Source organism: Oncorhynchus clarkii, chromosome 7 (genome assembly GCF_045791955.1).
Source record: "Oncorhynchus clarkii lewisi isolate Uvic-CL-2024 chromosome 7, UVic_Ocla_1.0, whole genome shotgun sequence".
Lineage (NCBI taxonomy): Eukaryota > Metazoa > Chordata > Actinopteri > Salmoniformes > Salmonidae > Oncorhynchus > Oncorhynchus clarkii.
In genome coordinates, this window is record NC_092153.1 from 14694560 (window position 1) to 14712896 (window position 18337).

Below are 18337 nucleotides of genomic sequence, written 5' to 3' on the forward strand. Positions count from 1 at the left end.
TACACAGTATCCCAGTGGCCTAAGATACTGGACTCCTAAGCCATGGATTGTGAGTTCTAGTCTTTTCTGAAGGTGATGAGAGCAGAGTGGCGCAGCGGAAGCGTGCTGGGCCCATAACCCAGAGGTCGATGGATCGAAACCATCCTCTGCTAAACAGTTTATTTAAAGTGCGAACAACATTTTTTTAAAATGTGTCGTTTCATGGGCATGTCTCAGTGCCATTATATATATTTTTTTACCTCTTCCAACAGTTCGTATAGGTCATACTGTTTACACAGTATCCCAGTGGCCTAAGACACTGGACTCCTAAGCAATGGATTGTGAGTTCTAGTCTTTTCTGAAGGGGATGAGAGCAGAGTGGCGCAGCGGACGCGTGCAGGGCCCATAACCCAGAGGTCGATGGATCGAAACCATCCTCTGCTAAACAGTTTATTTTAAGTGCGAACAACATTTTTAAAAAATGTGTCGTTTCATGGGCATAATGTCTCAGTGCCATTATAATTTTTTTTTACCTCTTCCAACAGTTCGTATAGGTCATACTGTTTACACAGTATCCCAGTGGCCTAAGATACTGGACTCCTAAGCCATGGATTGTGAGTTCTAGTCTTTTCTGAAGGTGATGAGAGCAGAGTGGCGCAGCGGAAGTGTGCTGGGCCCATAACCCAGAGGTCGATGGATCGAAACCATCCTCTGCTAAACAGTTTATTTTTAGTGCGAACAACATTTTTTTAAAATGTGTCGTTTCATGGGCATGTCTCAGTGCCATTATATATATTTTTTTACCTCTTCCAAAAGTTCGTATAGGTCATACTGTTTACACAGTATCCCAGTGACCTAAGATACTGGACTCCTAAGCCAAAGATTTTGAGTTCTAGTCATTTCTGAAGTGGCTGAGAGCAGAGTGGCGCAGCGGAAGCGTGCTGGGCCCATAACCCAGAGGTCGATGGATCGAAACCATCCTCTGCTAAACAGTTTATTTTAAGTGCGAACAACATTTTTAAAAAATGTGTCGTTTCATGGGCATAATGTCTCAGTGCCATTATAATTTGTTTTTTACCTCTTCCAACAGTTCGTATAGGTCATACTGTTTACACAGTATCCCAGTGGCCTAAGATACTGGACTCCTAAGCCATGGATTGTGAGTTCTAGTCTTTTCTGAAGGGGATGAGAGCAGAGTGGCGCAGCGGAAGCGTGCTGGGCCCATAACCCAGAGGTCGATGGATCGAAACCATCCTCTGCTAAACAGTTTATTTTTAGTGCGAACAACATTTTTTTTTAAATGTGTCGTTTCATGGGCATGTCTCAGTGCCATTATATATATTTTTTTACCTCTTCCAAAAGTTCGTATAGGTCATACTGTTTACACAGTATCCCAGTGGCCTAAGATACTGGACTCCTAAGCCAAAGATTTTGAGTTCTAGTCTTTTCTGAAGTGGCTGAGAGCAGAGTGGCGCAGCGGAAGCGTGCTGGGCCCATAACCCAGAGGTCGATGGATCGAAACCATCCTCTGCTAAACAGTTTATTTAAAGTGCGAACAACATTTTTTAAAAATGTGTCGTTTCATGGGCATGTCTCAGTGCCATTATATATATTTTTTTACCTCTTCCAACAGTTCGTATAGGTCATACTGTTTACACAGTATCCCAGTGGCCTAAGACACTGGACTCCTAAGCAATGGATTGTGAGTTCTAGTCTTTTCTGAAGGGGATGAGAGCAGAGTGGCGCAGCGGAAGCGTGCAGGGCCCATAACCCAGAGGTCGATGGATCGAAACCATCCTCTGCTAAACAGTTTATTTTAAGTGCGAACAACATTTTTTAAAAATGTGTCGTTTCATGGGCATAATGTCTCAGTGCCATTATATATATTTTTTTACCTCTTCCAACAGTTCGTATAGGTCATACTGTTTACACAGTATCCCAGTGGCCTAAGATACTGGACTCCTAAGCCATGGATTGTGAGTTGTAGTCTTTTCTGAAGTGGCTGAGAGCAGAGTGGCGCAGCGGAAGCGTGCTGGGCCCATAACCCAGAGGTCGATGGATCGAAACCATCCTCTGCTAAACAGTTTATTTTAAGTGCGAACAACATTTTTTAAAAATGTGTCGTTTCATGGGCATAATGTCTCAGTGCCATTATATATATTTTTTTACCTCTTCCAACAGTTCGTATAGGTCATACTGTTTACACAGTATCCCAGTGGCCTAAGATACTGGACTCCTAAGCCATGGATTGTGAGTTCTAGTCTTTTCTGAAGGTGATGAGAGCAGAGTGGCGCAGCGGAAGTGTGCTGGGCCCATAACCCAGAGGTCGATGGATCGAAACCATCCTCTGCTAAACAGTTTATTTTTAGTGCGAACAACATTTTTTAAAAATGTGTCGTTTCATGGGCATGTCTCAGTGCCATTATATATATTTTTTTACCTCTTCCAAAAGTTCGTATAGGTCATACTGTTTACACAGTATCCCAGTGACCTAAGATACTGGACTCCTAAGCCAAAGATTTTGAGTTCTAGTCATTTCTGAAGTGGCTGAGAGCAGAGTGGCGCAGCGGAAGCGTGCAGGTCCCATAACCCAGAGGTCGATGGATCGAAACCATCCTCTGCTAAACAGTTTATTTTAAGTGCGAACAACATTTTTTAAAAATGTGTCGTTTCATGGGCATGTCTCAGTGCCATTATATATATTTTTTTACCTCTTCCAACAGTTCGTATAGGTCATACTGTTCACACAGTATCCCAGTGGCCTAAGATACTGGACTCCTAAGCCATGGATTGTGAGTTCTAGTCTTTTCTGAAGTGGCTGAGAGCAGAGTGGCGCAGCGGAAGCGTGCTGGGCCCATAACCCAGAGGTCGATGGATCGAAACCATCCTCTGCTAAACAGTTTATTTTAAGTGCGAACAACATTTTTTAAAAATGTGTCGTTTCATGGGCATGTCTCAGTGCCATTATATATATTTTTTTACCTCTTCCAACAGTTCGTATAGGTCATACTGTTTACACAGTATCCCAGTGGCCTAAGACACTGGACTCCTAAGCAATGGATTGTGAGTTCTAGTCTTTTCTGAAGGGGATGAGAGCAGAGTGGCGCAGCGGAAGCGTGCTGGGCCCATAACCCAGGGGTCGATGGATCGAAACCATCCTCTGCTAAACAGTTTATTTTAAGTGCGAACAACATTTTTAAAAAATGTGTCGTTTCATGGGCATAATGTCTCAGTGCCATTATAATTTTTTTTTACCTCTTCCAACAGTTCGTATAGGTCATACTGTTTACACAGTATCCCAGTGGCCTAAGATACTGGACTCCTAAGCCATGGATTGTGAGTTCTAGTCTTTTCTGAAGTGGCTGAGAGTAGAGTGGCGCAGCGGAAGCGTGCTTGGCCCATAACCCAGAGGTCGATGGATCGAAACCATCCTCTGCTAAACAGTTTATTTTATGTGCGAACAACATTTTTTTTAAATGTGTCGTTTCATGGGCATGTCTCAGTGCCATTATATATATTTTTTTAACTCTTCCAACAGTTCGTATAGGTCATACTGTTTACACAGTATCCCAGTGGCCTAAGATACTGGACTCCTAAGCCATGGATTGTGAGTTCTAGTCTTTTCTGAAGTGGCTGAGAGCAGAGTGGCGCAGCGGAAGCGTGCTGGGCCCATTACCCAGAGGCCGATGGATCGAAACCATCCTCTGCTAAACAGTTTATTTTAAGTGCGAACAACATTTTTTAAAAATGTGTCGTTTCATGGGCATGTCTCAGTGCCATTATATATATTTTTTTACCTCTTCCAAAAGTTCGTATAGGTCATACTGTTTACACAGTATCCCAGTGGCCTAAGACACTGGACTCCTAAGCAATGGATTGTGAGTTCTAGTCTTTTCTGAAGGTGATGAGAGCAGAGTGGCGCAGCGGAAGCGTGCTGGGCCCATAACCCAGAGGTCGATGGATCGAAACCATCCTCTGCTAAACAGTTTATTTTTAGTGCGAACAATATTTTTTTAAAATGTGTCGTTTCATGGGCATGTCTCAGTGCCATTATATATTTTTTTTTACCTCTTCCAAAAGTTTGTATAGGTCATACTGTTTACACAGTATCCCAGTGGCCTAAGATACTGGACTCCTAAGCCAAAGATTTTGAGTTCTAGTCATTTCTGAAGTGGCTGAGAGCAGAGTGGCGCAGCGGAAGCGTGCAGGTCCCATAACCCAGAGGTCGATGGATCGAAACCATCCTCTGCTAAACAGATTATTTTCAAAAATGAAACGCAAACAGAAATTAGAAAGCTATATTTCATTTGCATGTCTCAGTGCTATCCAGTACACATTGTTTTTACTGCTTGTATCAGTTTGTACTATTTGCAAAAGGTAGACAGTGCCCCAGTGGCCTAATGGATAAGGCACTGGCCTCCTAAGCCAGGGATTGTGGGTTCAAGTCCCATCTGGGGTGGATGGAAGCAGAGTGGCGCAGCGGAAGCGTGCTGGGCCCATAACCCAGAGGTCGATGGATCGAAACCATCCTCTGCCAAACAGTTTATTTTAAGTGCGAACAACATTTTTTAAAAATGTGTCGTTTCATGGGCATAATGTCTCAGTGCCATTATAATTTTTTTTTACCTCTTCCAACAGTTCGTATAGGTCATACTGTTTACACAGTATCCCAGTGGCCTAAGATACTGGACTCCTAAGCCATGGATTGTGAGTTCTAGTCTTTTCTGAAGTGGCTGAGAGTAGAGTGGCGCAGCGGAAGCGTGCTGGGCCCATAACCCAGAGGTCGATGGATCGAAACCATCCTCTGCTAAACAGTTTATTTTATGTGCGAACAACATTTTTTTAAAATGTGTCGTTTCATGGGCATGTCTCAGTGCCATTATATATATTTTTTTAACTCTTCCAACAGTTCGTATAGGTCATACTGTTTACACAGTATCCCAGTGGCCTAAGATACTGGACTCCTAAGCCATGGATTGTGAGTTCTAGTCTTTTCTGAAGTGGCTGAGAGTAGAGTGGCGCAGCGGAAGCGTGCTTGGCCCATAACCCAGAGGTCGATGGATCGAAACCATCCTCTGCTAAACAGTTTATTTTATGTGCGAACAACATTTTTTTTAAATGTGTCGTTTCATGGGCATGTCTCAGTGCCATTATATATATTTTTTTAACTCTTCCAACAGTTCGTATAGGTCATACTGTTTACACAGTATCCCAGTGGCCTAAGATACTGGACTCCTAAGCCATGGATTGTGAGTTCTAGTCTTTTCTGAAGTGGCTGAGAGCAGAGTGGCGCAGCGGAAGCGTGCTGGGCCCATTACCCAGAGGCCGATGGATCGAAACCATCCTCTGCTAAACAGTTTATTTTAAGTGCGAACAACATTTTTTAAAAATGTGTCGTTTCATGGGCATGTCTCAGTGCCATTATATATATTTTTTTACCTCTTCCAAAAGTTCGTATAGGTCATACTGTTTACACAGTATCCCAGTGGCCTAAGACACTGGACTCCTAAGCAATGGATTGTGAGTTCTAGTCTTTTCTGAAGGTGATGAGAGCAGAGTGGCGCAGCGGAAGCGTGCTGGGCCCATAACCCAGAGGTCGATGGATCGAAACCATCCTCTGCTAAACAGTTTATTTTTAGTGCGAACAATATTTTTTTAAAATGTGTCGTTTCATGGGCATGTCTCAGTGCCATTATATATATTTTTTTACCTCTTCCAAAAGTTTGTATAGGTCATACTGTTTACACAGTATCCCAGTGGCCTAAGATACTGGACTCCTAAGCCAAAGATTTTGAGTTCTAGTCATTTCTGAAGTGGCTGAGAGCAGAGTGGCGCAGCGGAAGCGTGCAGGTCCCATAACCCAGAGGTCGATGGATCGAAACCATCCTCTGCTAAACAGATTATTTTCAAAAATGAAACGCAAACAGAAATTAGAAAGCTATATTTCATTTGCATGTCTCAGTGCTATCCAGTACACATTGTTTTTACTGCTTGTATCAGTTTGTACTATTTGCAAAAGGTAGACAGTGCCCCAGTGGCCTAATGGATAAGGCACTGGCCTCCTAAGCCAGGGATTGTGGGTTCAAGTCCCATCTGGGGTGGATGGAAGCAGAGTGGCGCAGCGGAAGCGTGCTGGGCCCATAACCAAGAGGTCGATGGATCGAAACCATCCTCTGCCAAACAGTTTATTTTAAGTGCGAACAACATTTTTTAAAAATGTGTCGTTTCATGGGCATGTCTCAGTGCCATTATATATATTTTTTTACCTCTTCCAACAGTTCGTATAGGTCATACTGTTTACACAGTATCCCAGTGGCCTAAGACACTGGACTCCTAAGCAATGGATTGTGAGTTCTAGTCTTTTCTGAAGGGGATGAGAGCAGAGTGGCGCAGCGGAAGCGTGCTGGGCCCATAACCCAGGGGTCGATGGATCGAAACCATCCTCTGCTAAACAGTTTATTTTAAGTGCGAACAACATTTTTAAAAAATGTGTCGTTTCATGGGCATAATGTCTCAGTGCCATTATAATTTTTTTTTACCTCTTCCAACAGTTCGTATAGGTCATACTGTTTACACAGTATCCCAGTGGCCTAAGATACTGGACTCCTAAGCCATGGATTGTGAGTTCTAGTCTTTTCTGAAGTGGCTGAGAGTAGAGTGGCGCAGCGGAAGCGTGCTTGGCCCATAACCCAGAGGTCGATGGATCGAAACCATCCTCTGCTAAACAGTTTATTTTATGTGCGAACAACATTTTTTTTAAATGTGTCGTTTCATGGGCATGTCTCAGTGCCATTATATATATTTTTTTAACTCTTCCAACAGTTCGTATAGGTCATACTGTTTACACAGTATCCCAGTGGCCTAAGATACTGGACTCCTAAGCCATGGATTGTGAGTTCTAGTCTTTTCTGAAGTGGCTGAGAGCAGAGTGGCGCAGCGGAAGCGTGCTGGGCCCATTACCCAGAGGCCGATGGATCGAAACCATCCTCTGCTAAACAGTTTATTTTAAGTGCGAACAACATTTTTTAAAAATGTGTCGTTTCATGGGCATGTCTCAGTGCCATTATATATATTTTTTTACCTCTTCCAAAAGTTCGTATAGGTCATACTGTTTACACAGTATCCCAGTGGCCTAAGACACTGGACTCCTAAGCAATGGATTGTGAGTTCTAGTCTTTTCTGAAGGTGATGAGAGCAGAGTGGCGCAGCGGAAGCGTGCTGGGCCCATAACCCAGAGGTCGATGGATCGAAACCATCCTCTGCTAAACAGTTTATTTTTAGTGCGAACAATATTTTTTTAAAATGTGTCGTTTCATGGGCATGTCTCAGTGCCATTATATATTTTTTTTTACCTCTTCCAAAAGTTTGTATAGGTCATACTGTTTACACAGTATCCCAGTGGCCTAAGATACTGGACTCCTAAGCCAAAGATTTTGAGTTCTAGTCATTTCTGAAGTGGCTGAGAGCAGAGTGGCGCAGCGGAAGCGTGCAGGTCCCATAACCCAGAGGTCGATGGATCGAAACCATCCTCTGCTAAACAGATTATTTTCAAAAATGAAACGCAAACAGAAATTAGAAAGCTATATTTCATTTGCATGTCTCAGTGCTATCCAGTACACATTGTTTTTACTGCTTGTATCAGTTTGTACTATTTGCAAAAGGTAGACAGTGCCCCAGTGGCCTAATGGATAAGGCACTGGCCTCCTAAGCCAGGGATTGTGGGTTCAAGTCCCATCTGGGGTGGATGGAAGCAGAGTGGCGCAGCGGAAGCGTGCTGGGCCCATAACCCAGAGGTCGATGGATCGAAACCATCCTCTGCCAAACAGTTTATTTTAAGTGCGAACAACATTTTTTAAAAATGTGTCGTTTCATGGGCATAATGTCTCAGTGCCATTATAATTTTTTTTTACCTCTTCCAACAGTTCGTATAGGTCATACTGTTTACACAGTATCCCAGTGGCCTAAGATACTGGACTCCTAAGCCATGGATTGTGAGTTCTAGTCTTTTCTGAAGTGGCTGAGAGTAGAGTGGCGCAGCGGAAGCGTGCTGGGCCCATAACCCAGAGGTCGATGGATCGAAACCATCCTCTGCTAAACAGTTCATTTTAAGTGCGAACAACATTTTTTAAAAATGTGTCGTTTCATGGGCATGTCTCAGTGCCATTATAATTTTTTTTTTACCTCTTCCAACAGTTCGTATAGGTCATACTGTTTACACAGTATCCCAGTGGCCTAAGATACTGGACTCCTAAGCCAAAGATTTTGAGTTCTAGTCTTTTCTGAAGTGGCTGAGAGCAGAGTGGCGCAGCGGAAGCGTGCTGGGCCCATAACCCAGAGGTCGATGGATCGAAACCATCCTCTGCTAAACAGTTTATTTTAAGTGCGAACAACATTTTTTAAAAATGTGTCGTTTCATGGGCATGTCTCAGTGCCATTATATATATTTTTTTACCTCTTCCAACAGTTCGTATAGGTCATACTGTTTACACAGTATCCCAGTGGCCTAAGACACTGGACTCCTAAGCAATGGATTGTGAGTTCTAGTCTTTTCTGAAGGGGATGAGAGCAGAGTGGCGCAGCGGAAGCGTGCTGGGCCCATAACCCAGGGGTCGATGGATCGAAACCATCCTCTGCTAAACAGTTTATTTTAAGTGCGAACAACATTTTTAAAAAATGTGTCGTTTCATGGGCATAATGTCTCAGTGCCATTATAATTTTTTTTTTACCTCTTCCAACAGTTCGTATAGGTCATACTGTTTACACAGTATCCCAGTGGCCTAAGATACTGGACTCCTAAGCCATGGATTGTGAGTTCTAGTCTTTTCTGAAGTGGCTGAGAGCAGAGTGGCGCAGCGGAAGCGTGCTGGGCCCATAACCCAGAGGTCGATGGATCGAAACCATCCTCTGCTAAACAGTTTATTTTAAGTGCGAACAACATTTTTTAAAAATGTGTCGTTTCATGGGCATGTCTCAGTGCCATTATATATATTTTTTTACCTCTTCCAACAGTTCGTATAGGTCATACTGTTTACACAGTATCCCAGTGGCCTAAGACACTGGACTCCTAAGCAATGGATTGTGAGTTCTAGTCTTTTCTGAAGGTGATGAGAGCAGAGTGGCGCAGCGGAAGCGTGCTGGGCCCATAACCCAGAGGTCGATGGATCGAAACCATCCTCTGCTAAACAGTTTATTTTTAGTGCGAACAACATTTTTTTAAAATGTGTCGTTTCATGGGCATGTCTCAGTGCCATTATATATATTTTTTTACCTCTTCCAAAAGTTCGTATAGGTCATACTGTTTACACAGTATCCCAGTGGCCTAAGATACTGGACTCCTAAGCCAAAGATTTTGAGTTCTAGTCATTTCTGAAGTGGCTGAGAGCAGAGTGGCGCAGCGGAAGCGTGCAGATCCCATAACCCAGAGGTCGATGGATCGAAACCATCCTCTGCTAAACAGATTATTTTCAAAAATGAAACGCAAACAGAAATTAGAAAGCTATATTTCATTTGCATGTCTCAGTGCTATCCAGTACACATTGTTTTTACTGCTTGTATCAGTTTGTACTATTTGCAAAATGATAAGGCACTGGCCTCCTAAGCCAGGGATTGTGGGTTCAAGTCCCATCTGGGGTGGATGGAAGCAGAGTGGCGCAGCGGAAGCGTGCTGGGCCCATAACCCAGAGGTCAATGGATCGAAACCATCCTCTGCTAAACAGTTTATTTTAAGTGCGAACAAAATTTTAAAAAAATGTGTCGTTTCATGGGCATAATGTCTCAGTGCCATTATAATTTTTTTTTACCTCTTCCAACAGTTCGTATAGGTCATACTGTTTACACAGTATCCCAGTGGCCTAAGATACTGGACTCCTAAGCCATTGATTGTGAGTTCTAGTCTTTTGTGAAGTGGCTGAGAGCAGAGTGGCGCAGCGGAAGCGTGCTGGGCCCATAACCCAGAGGTCGATGGATCGAAACCATCCTCTGCTAAATAGTTTATTTTAAGTGCGAACAACATTTTAAAAAAATGTGTCGTTTCATGGGCATAATGTCTCAGTGCCATTATAATTTGTTTTTTACCTCTTCCAACAGTTCGTATAGGTCATACTGTTTACACAGTATCCCAGTGGCCTAAGATACTGGACTCCTAAGCCATGGATTGTGAGTTCTAGTCTTTTCTGAAGGGGATGAGAGCAGAGTGGCGCAGCGGAAGCGTGCTGGGCCCATAACCCAGAGGTCGATGGATCGAAACCATCCTCTGCTAAACAGTTTATTTTTAGAGCGAACAACATTTTTTAAAAATGTGTCGTTTCATGGGCATGTCTCAGTGCCATTATATATATTTTTTTACCTCTTCCAACAGTTCGTATAGGTCATACTGTTTACACAGTATCCCAGTGGCCTAAGACACTGGACTCCTAAGCAATGGATTGTGAGTTCTAGTCTTTTCTGAAGGGGATGAGAGCAGAGTGGCGCAGCGGAAGCGTGCAGGGCCCATAACCCAGAGGTCGATGGATCGAAACCATCCTCTGCTAAACAGTTTATTTTAAGTGCGAACAACATTTTTAAAAAATGTGTCGTTTCATGGGCATAATGTCTCAGTGCCATTATAATTTTTTTTTACCTCTTCCAACAGTTCGTATAGGTCATACTGTTTACACAGTATCCCAGTGGCCTAAGATACTGGACTCCTAAGCCATGGATTGTGAGTTCTAGTCTTTTCTGAAGTGGCTGAGAGCAGAGTGGCGCAGCGGAAGCGTGCTGGGCCCATAACCCAGAGGTCGATGGATCGAAACCATTCTCTGCTAAACAGTTCATTTTAAGTGCGAACAACATTTTTTAAAAATGTGTCGTTTCATGGGCATAATGTCTCAGTGCCATTATAATTTTTTTTTACCTCTTCCAACAGTTCGTATAGGTCATACTGTTTACACAGTATCCCAGTGGCCTAAGATACTGGACTCCTAAGCCATGGATTGTGAGTTCTAGTCTTTTCTGAAGTGGCTGAGAGTAGAGTGGCGCAGCGGAAGCGTGCTGGGCCCATAACCCAGAGGTCGATGGATCGAAACCATCCTCTGCTAAACAGTTTATTTTATGTGCGAACAACATTTTTTTAAAATGTGTCGTTTCATGGGCATGTCTCAGTGCCATTATATATATTTTTTTAACTCTTCCAACAGTTCGTATAGGTCATACTGTTTACACAGTATCCCAGTGGCCTAAGATACTGGACTCCTATGCCAAAGATTTTGAGTTCTAGTCTTTTCTGAAGTGGCTGAGAGCAGAGTGGCACAGCGGAAGCGTGCTGGGCCCATAACACAGAGGTCGATGGATCGAAACCATCCTCTGCTAAACAGATTATTTTCAAAAATGAAACGCAAACAGAAATTAGAAAGCTATATTTCATTTGCATGTCTCAGTGCTATCCAGTACACATTGTTTTTACTGCTTGTATCAGTTTGTACTATTTGCAAAAGGTAGACAGTGCCCCAGTGGCCTAATGGATAAGGCACTGGCCTCCTAAGCCAGGGATTGTGGGTTCAAGTCCCATCTGGGGCGGATGGAAGCAGAGTGGCGCAGCGGAAGCGTGCTGGGCCCATAACCCAGAGGTCGATGGATCGAAACCATCCTCTGCTAAACAGTTTATTTTAAGTGCGAACAAAATTTTAAAAAAATGTGTCGTTTCATGGGCATAATGTCTCAGTGCCATTATAATTTTTTTTTACCTCTTCCAACAGTTCGTATAGGTCATACTGTTTACACAGTATCCCAGTGGCCTAAGATACTGGACTCCTAAGCCATTGATTGTGAGTTCTAGTCTTTTGTGAAGTGGCTGAGAGCAGAGTGGCGCAGCGGAAGCGTGCTGGGCCCATAACCCAGAGGTCGATGGATCGAAACCATCCTCTGCTAAATAGTTTATTTTAAGTGCGAACAACATTTAAAAAAAATGTGTCGTTTCATGGGCATAATGTCTCAGTGCCATTATAATTTGTTTTTTACCTCTTCCAACAGTTCGTATAGGTCATACTGTTTACACAGTATCCCAGTGGCCTAAGATACTGGACTCCTAAGCCATGGATTGTGAGTTCTAGTCTTTTTTGAAGGGGATGAGAGCAGAGTGGCGCAGCGGAAGCGTGCTGGGCCCATAACCCAGAGGTCGATGGATCGAAACCATCCTCTGCTAAACAGTTTATTTTAAGTGCGAACAACATTTTTAAAAAATGTGTCGTTTCATGGGCATAATGTCTCAGTGCCATTATATATATTTTTTTACCTCTTCCAACAGTTCGTATAGGTCATACTGTTTACACAGTATCCCAGTGGCCTAAGATACTGGACTCCTAAGCCATGGATTGTGAGTTCTAGTCTTTTCTGAAGGTGATGAGAGCAGAGTGGCGCAGCGGAAGCGTGCTGGGCCCATAACCCAGAGGTCGATGGATCGAAACCATCCTCTGCTAAACAGTTTATTTTTAGTGCGAACAACATTTTTTAAAAATGTGTCGTTTCATGGGCATGTCTCAGTGCCATTATATATATTTTTTTACCTCTTCCAAAAGTTTGTATAGGTCATACTGTTTACACAGTATCCCAGTGGCCTAAGATACTGGACTCCTAAGCCAAAGATTTTGAGTTCTAGTCTTTTCTGAAGTGGCTGAGAGCAGAGTGGCGCAGCGGAAGCGTGCTGGGCCCATAACCCAGAGGTCGATGGATCGAAACCATCCTCTGCTAAACAGTTTATTTTAAGTGCGAACAACATTTTTTTAAAATGTGTCGTTTCATGGGCATGTCTCAGTGCCATTATATATATTTTTTTACCTCTTCCAACAGTTCGTATAGGTCATACTGTTTACACAGTATCCCAGTGGCCTAAGACACTGGACTCCTAAGCAATGGATTGTGAGTTCTAGTCTTTTCTGAAGGGGATGAGAGCAGAGTGGCGCAGCGGAAGCGTGCTGGGCCCATAACCCAGAGGTCGATGGATCGAAACCATCCTCTGCTAAACAGTTTATTTTAAGTGCGAACAACATTTTTTAAAAATGTGTCGTTTCATGGGCATGTCTCAGTGCCATTATATATATTTTTTTACCTCTTCCAAAAGTTCGTATAGGTCATACTGTTTACACAGTATCCCAGTGGCCTAAGATACTGGACTCCTAAGCCAAAGATTTTGAGTTCTAGTCATTTCTGAAGCGGCTGAGAGCAGAGTGGCGCAGTGGAAGCGTGCAGGTCCCATAACACAGAGGTCGATGGATCGAAACCATCCTCTGCTAAACAGATTATTTTCAAAAAGGAAACGCAAACAGAAATTAGAAAGCTAAATTTAATTTGCGTGTCTCAGTGCTATCCAGTACACATTGTTTTTACTGCTTGTATCAGTTCGTACTATTTGCAAAAGGTAGACAGTGCCCCAGTTAACTAATGGATAAGGCATTGGCCTCCTAAGCCAGGGATTGTGGGTTCAAGTCCCATCTGGGGTGGATGAAAGCAGAGTGGAGCAGCGGCAGCGTGCTGGGCCCATAACCCAGAGGTCGATGGATCGAAACCATCCTCTGCTAAACAGTTTATTTTAAGTGCGAACAACATTTTTAAAAAATATGTCGTTTCATGGGCATAATGTCTCAGTGCCATTATAATTTTTTTTTTACCTCTTCCAACAGTTCGTATAGGTCATACTGTTTACACAGTATCCCAGTGGCCTAAGATACTGGACTCCTAAGCCATGGATTGTGAGTTCTAGTCTTTTCTGAAGTGGCTGAGAGCAGAGTGGCGCAGCGGAAGCGTGCTGGGCCCATAACCCAGAGGTCGATGGATCGAAACCATCCTCTGCTAAATAGTTTATTTTAAGTGCGAACAACATTTTAAAAAAATGTGTCGTTTCATGGGCATAATGTCTCAGTGCCATTATAATTTGTTTTTTACCTCTTCCAACAGTTCGTATGGGTCATACTGTTTACACAGTATCCCAGTGGCCTAAGATACTGGACTCCTAAGCCATGGATTGTGAGTTCTAGTCTTTTCTGAAGTGGCTGAGAGCAGAGTGGCGCAGCGGAAGCGTGCTGGGCCCATAACCCAGAGGTCGATGGATCGAAACCATCCTCTGCTAAATAGTTTATTTTAAGTGCGAACAACATTTTTAAAAAATGTGTCGTTTCATGGGCATAATGTCTCAGTGCCATTATAATTTGTTTTTTACCTCTTCCAACAGTTCGTATAGGTCATACTGTTTACACAGTATCCCAGTGGCCTAAGATACTGGACTCCTAAGCCATGGATTGTGAGTTCTAGTCTTTTCTGAAGGGGATGAGAGCAGAGTGGCGCAGCGGAAGCGTGCTGGGCCCATAACCCAGAGGTCGATGGATCGAAACCATCCTCTGCTAAACAGTTTATTTTAAGTGCGAACAACATTTTTAAAAAATGTGTCGTTTCATGGGCATAATGTCTCAGTGCCATTATATATTTTTTTTTACCTCTTCCAACAGTTCATATAGGTCATACTGTTTACACAGTATCCCAGTGGCCTAAGATACTGGACTCCTAAGCCATGGATTGTGAGTTCTAGTCTTTTCTGAAGGTAATGAGAGCAGAGTGGCGCAGCGGAAGCGTGCTGGGCCCATAACCCAGAGGTCGATGGATCGAAACCATCCTCTGCTAAACAGTTTATTTTTAGTGCGAACAACATTTTTTAAAAATGTGTCGTTTCATGGGCATGTCTCAGTGCCATTATATATATTTTTTTACCTCTTCCAAAAGTTTGTATAGGTCATACTGTTTACACAGTATCCCAGTGGCCTAAGATACTGGACTCCTAAGCCAAAGATTTTGAGTTCTAGTCTTTTCTGAAGTGGCTGAGAGCAGAGTGGCGCAGCGGAAGCGTGCTGGGCCCATAACCCAGAGGTCGATGGATCGAAACCATCCTCTGCTAAACAGTTTATTTAAAGTGCGAACAACATTTTTTAAAAATGTGTCGTTTCATGGGCATGTCTCAGTGCCATTATATATATTTTTTTACCTCTTCCAACAGTTCGTATAGGTCATACTGTTTACACAGTATCCCAGTGGCCTAAGACACTGGACTCCTAAGCAATGGATTGTGAGTTCTAGTCTTTTCTGAAGGGGATGAGAGCAGAGTGGCGCAGCGGAAGCGTGCAGGGCCCATAACCCAGAGGTCGATGGATCGAAACCATCCTCTGCTAAACAGTTTATTTTAAGTGCGAACAACATTTTTAAAAAATGTGTCGTTTCATGGGCATAATGTCTCAGTGCCATTATAATTTTTTTTTACCTCTTCCAACAGTTCGTATAGGTCATACTGTTTACACAGTATCCCAGTGGCCTAAGATACTGGACTCCTAAGCCATGGATTGTGAGTTCTAGTCTTTTCTGAAGTGGCTGAGAGCAGAGTGGCGCAGCGGAAGCGTGCTGGGCCCATAACCCAGAGGTCGATGGATCGAAACCATTCTCTGCTAAACAGTTCATTTTAAGTGCGAACAACATTTTTTAAAAATGTGTCGTTTCATGGGCATAATGTCTCAGTGCCATTATAATTTTTTTTTACCTCTTCCAACAGTTCGTATAGGTCATACTGTTTACACAGTATCCCAGTGGCCTAAGATACTGGACTCCTAAGCCATGGATTGTGAGTTCTAGTCTTTTCTGAAGTGGCTGAGAGTAGAGTGGCGCAGCGGAAGATTGCTGGGCCCATAACCCAGAGGTCGATGGATCGAAACCATCCTCTGCTAAACAGTTTATTTTATGTGCGAACAACATTTTTTTAAAATGTGTCGTTTCATGGGCATGTCTCAGTGCCATTATATATATTTTTTTAACTCTTCCAACAGTTCGTATAGGTTATACTGTTTACACAGTATCCCAGTGGCCTAAGATACTGGACTCCTATGCCAAAGATTTTGAGTTCTAGTCTTTTCTGAAGTGGCTGAGAGCAGAGTGGCACAGCGGAAGCGTGCTGGGCCCATAACACAGAGGTCGATGGATCGAAACCATCCTCTGCTAAACAGATTATTTTCAAAAATGAAACGCAAACAGAAATTAGAAAGCTAAATTTCATTTGCGTGTCTCAGTGCTATCCAGTACACATTGTTTTTACTGCTTGTATCAGTTCGTACTATTTGCAAAAGGTAGACAGTGCCCCAGTTAACTAATGGATAAGGCATTGGCCTCCTAAGAAAGGGATTGTGGGTTCAAGTCCCATCTGGGGTGGATGAAAGCAGAGTGGAGCAGCGGAAGCGTGCTGGGCCCATAACCCAGAGGTCGATGGATCGAAACCATCCTCTGCTAAACAGTTTATTTTAAGTGCGAACAACATTTTTAAAAAATATGTCGTTTCATGGGCATAATGTCTCAGTGCCATTATAAAATTTTTTTTACCTCTTCCAACAGTTCGTATAGGTCATACTGTTTACACAGTATCCCAGTGGCCTAAGATACTGGACTCCTAAGCCATGGATTGTGAGTTCTAGTCTTTTCTGAAGCGGCTGAGAGCAGAGTGGCGCAGCGGAAGCGTGCTGGGCCCATAACCCAGAGGTCGATGGATCGAAACCATCCTCTGCTAAATAGTTTATTTTAAGTGCGAACAACATTTTTTTAAAATGTGTCGTTTCATGGGCATAATGTCTCAGTGCCATTATTATTTTTTTTTACCTCTTCCAACAGTTCGTATAGGTCATACTGTTTACACAGTATCCCAGTGGCCTAAGATACTGGACTCCTAAGCCATGGATTGTGAGTTCTAGTCTTTTCTGAAGGTGATGAGAGCAGAGTGGCGCAGCGGAAGCGTGCTGGGCCCATAACCCAGAGGTCGATGGATCGAAACCATCCTCTGCTAAACAGTTTATTTTTAGTGCGAACAACATTTTTTAAAAATGTGTCGTTTCATGGGCATGTCTCAGTGCCATTATATATATTTTTTTACCTCTTCCAAAAGTTCGTATAGGTCATACTGTTTACACAGTATCCCAGTGACCTAAGATACTGGACTCCTAAGCCAAAGATTTTGAGTTCTAGTCATTTCTGAAGTGGCTGAGAGCAGAGTGGCGCAGCGGAAGCGTGCAGGTCCCATAACCCAGAGGTCGATGGATCGAAACCATCCTCTGCTAAACAGATTATTTTCAAAAATGAAACGCAAACAGAAATTAGAAAGCTATATTTCATTTGCATGTCTCAGTGCTATCCAGTACACATTGTTTTTACTGCTTGTATCAGTTTGTACTATTTGCAAAAGGTAGACAGTGCCCCAGTGGCCTAATGGATAAGGCACTGGCCTCCTAAGCCAGGGATTGTGGGTTCAAGTCCCATCTGGGGTGGATGGAAGCAGAGTGGCGCAGCGGAAGCGTGCTGGGCCCATAACCCAGAGGTCGATGGATCGAAACCATCCTCTGCTAAATAGTTTATTTTAAGTGCGAACAACATTTTAAAAAAATGTGTCGTTTCATGGGCATAATGTCTCAGTGCCATTATAATTTGTTTTTTACCTCTTCCAACAGTTCGTATAGGTCATACTGTTTACACAGTATCCCAGTGGCCTAAGATACTGGACTCCTAAGCCATGGATTGTGAGTTCTAGTCTTTTCTGAAGGGGATGAGAGCAGAGTGGCGCAGCGGAAGCGTGCTGGGCCCATAACCCAGAGGTCGATGGATCGAAACCATCCTCTGCTAAACAGTTTATTTTAAGTGCGAACAACATTTTTAAAAAATGTGTCGTTTCATGGGCATAATGTCTCAGTGCCATTATATATTTTTTTTTACCTCTTCCAACAGTTCATATAGGTCATACTGTTTACACAGTATCCCAGTGGCCTAAGATACTGGACTCCTAAGCCATGGATTGTGAGTTGTAGTCTTTTCTGAAGGTGATGAGAGCAGAGTGGCGCAGCGGAAGCGTGCTGGGCCCATAACCCAGAGGTCGATGGATCGAAACCATCCTCTGCTAAACAGTTTATTTTTAGTGCGAACAACATTTTTTAAAAATGTGTCGTTTCATGGGCATGTCTCAGTGCCATTATATATATTTTTTTACCTCTTCCAAAAGTTTGTATAGGTCATACTGTTTACACAGTATCCCAGTGGCCTAAGATACTGGACTCCTAAGCCAAAGATTTTGAGTTCTAGTCTTTTCTGAAGTGGCTGAGAGCAGAGTGGCGCAGCGGAAGCGTGCTGGGCCCATAACCCAGAGGTCGATGGATCGAAACCATCCTCTGCTAAACAGTTTATTTAAAGTGCGAACAACATTTTTTAAAAATGTGTCGTTTCATGGGCATGTCTCAGTGCCATTATATATATTTTTTTACCTCTTCCAACAGTTCGTATAGGTCATACTGTTTACACAGTATCCCAGTGGCCTAAGACA

At 43.1% G+C, this 18337-nt stretch overlaps 5 non-coding genes across 5 annotated transcripts; all 5 read left to right on the forward strand.

The window, feature by feature from the left end:
* Positions 1 to 4365: 4365 nt before the first annotated feature.
* trnar-ccu (transfer RNA arginine (anticodon CCU)) lies at positions 4366 to 4438 on the forward strand. Its single transcript has one exon. It is a non-coding gene; the product is annotated as a tRNA-Arg (tRNA).
* Positions 4439 to 6007: 1569 nt separating this feature from the next.
* Positions 6008 to 6080, forward strand: trnar-ccu (transfer RNA arginine (anticodon CCU)). The gene has a single exon. It is a non-coding gene; the product is annotated as a tRNA-Arg (tRNA).
* A 1569-nt stretch (positions 6081 to 7649) lies between these two features.
* On the forward strand, positions 7650 to 7722 carry trnar-ccu (transfer RNA arginine (anticodon CCU)). The gene has a single exon. It is a non-coding gene; the product is annotated as a tRNA-Arg (tRNA).
* Positions 7723 to 11459: 3737 nt separating this feature from the next.
* trnar-ccu (transfer RNA arginine (anticodon CCU)) lies at positions 11460 to 11532 on the forward strand. Its single transcript has one exon. It is a non-coding gene; the product is annotated as a tRNA-Arg (tRNA).
* Positions 11533 to 17221: 5689 nt separating this feature from the next.
* Positions 17222 to 17294, forward strand: trnar-ccu (transfer RNA arginine (anticodon CCU)). Its single transcript has one exon. It is a non-coding gene; the product is annotated as a tRNA-Arg (tRNA).
* Positions 17295 to 18337: the final 1043 nt, after the last annotated feature.